Source organism: Engraulis encrasicolus, chromosome 22 (genome assembly GCF_034702125.1).
Source record: "Engraulis encrasicolus isolate BLACKSEA-1 chromosome 22, IST_EnEncr_1.0, whole genome shotgun sequence".
NCBI lineage: Eukaryota > Metazoa > Chordata > Actinopteri > Clupeiformes > Engraulidae > Engraulis > Engraulis encrasicolus.
In genome coordinates this window covers 24,659,554-24,665,435 of record NC_085878.1, presented here as the reverse complement: position 1 = coordinate 24,665,435, position 5,882 = coordinate 24,659,554, and positions in this window count along the sequence as shown.

The following is a 5,882-nucleotide window of genomic DNA, read 5'->3' as shown; positions in this document are numbered from 1 at the left end:
ATTCGCTTACTGTATATGGGAAAAAAAGTTGCCCAATTTACCTGAATTCACTATATATTATTAACAGTTGCAAAACAGCTGTTTCTATGATTAAATGTTGCAATTTTTGCTGCAAACTGCAAATGTTGCAAATTATGCTGAACTTGATGTCGTGTAACAGCCACAAGTTAAAGGGACACTGTGCAGGAAATGGTCAAAAAAGGTACTGCAACTATGCTGCTCATTGAAACTGGGCTGCCTATTGCCAAATTTGATCTTTACATGAAAGTTTACTGAGTAATAAACAAATGTTTTCTAGTATGGTCCAAGTACAGTCATTTTTGCAGCTAAAAATGGCTAATTTTGGAAATTCAAAATGGCGGACCATGGAGAAGATCCCCCTTTTCACGTATGAAAAGTGCAATTTTTCCAGTCATAATGAATAACTGGAATTTGATGGTGGTGGTAAGTATTCATGAAAAAGGTAACATTAGTGAATGGGTAGCATGAATTCTGGAAATAAACCAGTAAAAATCTCACACAGTGTCCCTTTAAACATGGTAATTAATGATGAACGGTGTGCATTGGGGTTTGGGTGTTGGAGCATTGCAGAAGCAAGACCGGTGTTCTTACAGATTTTCCTACATTGTAATATTTTCCTACATAGGACGTTCTGTCAGACTGGCTACACTGAAGCCACCATCGCACCCATAGTACATCTCCATTGGCTTTTATTTCTTGGCTTTTCTGTTGTATTACTGCAGGAAATGCAGTAATCTTAGTATTGTGCATTCACTCTGAGGGTACAGCATTATGTGGATAAGTGAATTGCTGTACTTTTGGGACCAAGTTTAATCCATTTTTCCATATAACATACAATATACTCCACATACACTCTTTCATGCCACCCTATTTCTAGATTTGAATATGAAAAGAAAAATACTCCCACTCATAAAGTAATTATTGAATGAATGAATGACTTACCGTACTCATAGATCAATGGTCATTGTCATTCTTATAAAGTAATTAATTAATTAATTAGTTCATTCATTCAGTCATTCTTTGAGAGCTGGGAATGCATGGCATGATTGTGATCAGTCAGTGCAAGGTTGCTCAGTTCATGTCAGTGCATTGCTAAATGGTTTCCAATAGACAGGACACTGCACTGACTCCTGAGGCTGATGAATGTGGAGCCATTGGATCTTGTGCAGGTTTAGTGCCTGGTCTCTGGCTGCGGCCAGCGCTGACAGCTTTGACTAGACCTGGCACAAAATTATATGAATGGACCAGCCTCTCAATAGATGCAATGGAATGGAATCCCAATTCTGGGCCCTTCATGTCCCTGGGCCCGGAACAACTTTGACCGAGCCCGGGACAACATCATTTGAAAGGGACCCCCTCTCAATGCATACAATATGATGGGGTCCCAATTCTGCTCCCCTATCCGCCTTTTTCCTGGGCCCAGGACAACTGGCCCATTTGTCCTGCCCCTGTTGGCGGGCCTGGTCATATCGCTTGGATCTTTCTCAGGGTGAAGGGCAGAGGCCCCGTCGTCCTGACTGTCTATCTGATGTCTGTCTGGTGCAGACGGGAGGTTAAGCTCCACCACAAATCAGCTGTCAGTAAACAATTTACATCTCAGTCCTCTTCTTTGCCATTTTTCTCTACTCCTTTCCCCTCCCTTTTTCTTTCTTTCGCCTTTATTTTTTCTCTCTTTCCTCTCACAAGGCCAGAGAGAGAGAGAGAGAGAGGAGAATGGCAACAGCTAAAGTTGGTGGTGAAATATTGACTGATTACCGTGTGATTTGAAACAGCACCCAGAGACAGATAGACCTGGAGGGGGAGAGGGAGTGAAAACTCCTCCATCCTCCATCCTCTCTCCGACTGGCAATTGCAGTGCTGTTCAGTTCAACCGCCCGGCTTCACACGGCAATATCCTCTTATGCAACCAAACAGCCAACCACCGATGCTGCTGCTCCTACCTTTCTATCTTGTTTATTTTTTAATTTCTTTTTCCACAACAGGCACACTCACCATGGCAGGTGACTCAAATCCATCTTCTTGTTTTCTCTGGCTTGTCTGTCGTTTGTCGAAAACTGGCCTGTCTATCAATTCCCGAATCCACAACACCCCATTCAATTTATGCAACCACACATAAACACACAAGTGCATACACACACACACACACACACACACACACACACACACACACACACACACACACACACACACACACACACACACACACACACACACACACACACACACAGAATGAACAGTTAAAGGATAGTTCCGGCGTAAAATGAAAGTTTCACCATCGCTTTCCCATGCCACATAATGTATATAATGATGAGCCATTCTGGGCAATGCCGCGCCGTAATGGAGTTAGCTAATTTTAAGCTTTTTGGCGAAAAACGCAGCCAATGCATCACGGCGGGGCCAAAATAGTCCTGTTATTTTCTGATGTTTCCCCGCTATAAACAACTTCAAAAACGATACACACTTCATCACAAAGGTCTCGTCAATCAAACCGAGGCACAGAGACGAGCATCGGACCACACAGTCTTTCACTGGCCAGTGTTTTCAGAGGTGTCTCACTGTTGCAACTCTCCGACCCGGATGCAGGCTACTCAGTCAGGTGGCTAGGTAGCCTAGGCTAAACATGGTCCGCGGTTCTTACACAGGCTGCGACCGTAAAATGAAAATCTGGAACCCCGACCGTTTTCACCGACTGCCACTGTCTAAACCAGCCATAATACGGGAATGGCTAATAGCATCAGAAGTGGACAAAACTGACATAAAACCCGGAGGGAGGGGTCGCGACTACCGTGTGTGCAGGCAGCAGATTTGAAGAGTTGTATGGAGAGTACCGGTGGCAGATGGACACGATCACTCCCGGACGTTCGATCAGGTAGGCAGACTACTCTTACAAAGTAATTGCAACACGGTATAATATAACATGGATTCAACTTTGTAATAACACACCACTGGTGGTGTACTTACATCTGTAAGAGCACTTCTAGTACGACTTTATAAAACTCCTCCAGCCCTCCTCCGTTGCGTAATGGTCAATCTGACCTCGCGCGCCCTGGTCAATTAGTGTCTGCTTCACAAACTAATTCTACTCTAGCATGCTTGACATCAACCACATCGAATGCCTCAGGTCGCACAATTTCACTTGCCATCCCGCGCTAGTTTGTTTTGACAGTTTATTTATCTCCTGTAGTGGACTACATTTACTGCACCTGTATGCCTTCCCAAAACAGAGTGCTTGCTGGCAAAGACGCACGGTGTTGCACCGATTCACAGACACTCAAGATTCATGAGCCAGACCCATTTACACATGTTTCTCTCTCTTCAAACATACCTCCATAGCCATGCGCCTTTTTGGTACAGCATTCATCTTTAGACGGTTTCATTTAGGTGTTCCATCTCCCTTACTCTTCTTGTAGTCATCATCCTCGAAATGCTCCCTCCATACACGGTAGTAGCGATCCCAAAGTGTTTTATGTCCACTTCTAATGCTATTAGCCATTCCCGTAATATGGCTGGTTTAGACAGTGGCAGTCGGTGAAAACGGTCGGGGTTCCAGATTTTCATTTTACGGTCGCAGCCTGTGTAAGAACCGCGGACCATGTTTAGCCTAGGCTACCTAGCCACCTGACTGAGTAGCCTGCATCCGGGTCGGAGAGTTGCAACAGTGAGACACCTCTGAAAACACTGGCCAGTGAAAGACTGTGTGGTCCGATGCTCGTCTCTGTGCCTCGGTTTGATTGACGAGACCTTTGTGATGAAGTGTGTATCGTTTTTGAAGTTGTTTATAGCGGGGAAACATCAGAAAATAATAGGACTATTTTGGCCCCGCCGTGATGCATTGGCTGCGTTTTTCGCCAAAAAGCTTAAAATTAGCTAACTCCATTACGGCGCGGCATTGCCCAGAATGGCTCATCATTATATACATTATGTGGCATGGGAAAGCGATGGTGAAACTTTCATTTTACGCCGGAACTATCCTTTAAGCCTGGCTCTTTGGTGTAGCAGTCAGAGCCCAAGTACACTACCCCAAAAGGTTTGAGTCCCGTTGGGGTCACTCTACTCCTCTTTCACTGCAAATGGTGTCAGAAGTGGGATGACCAGCTCTGAGGTAATTGGAGACACACCCAGCTGTGTTAGCCAGTGTTGGGAAAGTTACTCAAAAACTGTAATGCATTACTGATTACATATTACTGTCTTTTCAAAAGAATCCCTTACACTACAATATTACTATGTTTAAAATGTAAGGCATTACATTACTTTTGCATTACTTAAGTTACTTTCGCCAAAAGAACTGTAGGCCTAAATATGGATCTGGCAAAATGTATTAGGACTACAGTGTTAATCAAGCTCATGAGTCATGACTTTTTCCCATGCAGGAGGTGTTTTTGGCAGCATACAGACTAAAACCAGGTTAAGGAATAGCTTCTTACATCAAAAACGAATGCATTACAACAGAGGCGGTTCTTAATGTAAGCACTTGAAGCACGGCTTACCAATATAAAAGCGACAAACGCGACATCCGAATTTAAACCCTTCATCCTCTTGACGTGATTCAGCTGTCTGTGTTGTCTGCTACTGGCGGTTCTTATAAAACTGGTTAAACAGCGACACCACAGTGACTATTGAGAAACACTGTTTAACAGCGATGGTGAAACACGTTACTACAGAAAATGAAGCACAATTTCTAAATGACTTGGAGTCAATGGCAGATAATCTGTTTTTTAATTGGCTTTCCGCCGATGTCCCGCCAGTTTTTGAAGCACATTTTGATTGTGCTTATACCAATAGCACACCGGAAAATATGATTGACAGTGAGTTGATGAATCATAACTCGATCTGACACCTTACGTTAACATTGGATTCAGGAAGTAGAGCTCAAGCAGACGTGATGTTTACATTTTTGACTGAAGCCAGTTGCTTTTTATTGCTAATCTCTAAGACTGACAACACATTTGAACTGCAATCAAAGTTTTCAGGAAACGTCTGTGTTTTGGATGTGGACAAATCATGGAGTAGAACTTTGGGACATATCAAGAAGAAACGAATGAATAATATGCAGATAACATGAACCACACACCGTCAGTTAGTTGAAGAGAATAGCTAAACGGCAGCACAATATGCCTTTCTTGATTAGCTATGATATCATATGGATTACAAACGGGAACGTGGACAATGATTTTGAAAACGTGTGGATTAAGTGAAAGTTTGGGATTTCTGCGGTCAAGACAGCATTTTAAGGTAAGGTTATATTTGTCCGCTGTAACATGTTTGGTTGTTGATGAAGCTTGCGGCTAGGAACGGGTTCACTCGCTCGGTTACGTGGCGCTATTCCGACATGTCGCTATTCCGACGTTAATGTCTATTGTCGGAATACCGACACGTTTTCCACTGTCCGCCGCTATTCCTACATGCCGCTATTCCGACATCCCTATCCTTAACCCTAACCCTAACCCTAACCCTAAACCTAATCCCAACCCCTAAAAAGTGTCGGAATAGCGCCATGTCGGAATAGCGCTATGTCGGAATAGCGATTGCCCCCCCACTCGCTCACCCATAGATGGGTTCACAATTGTTCAGAAGGGCTGGTCTGTCTTTCCCGTAGCCTGTTTTCAAGTTAACGGCAGGCCTACGCAAGTTTTTGGCAGCTCTCGTGTACAGTGAGTATACCCTGGTCGCAACGCCACTCTTGACTTCATTTCTATTAGTTCTACCTAGCAGAATAAGAACCCTTTCTGGAGTGATATCATATGACCGTCAGTGATGTGTTTTTCTGTTCAATGCATTGCTGTAAGATGCAACGCGAACATTTGGATTGTATTTTCCAGTCGTGGAGTGAAGGATGTCAAATGCAACGTGGTAGAATGACT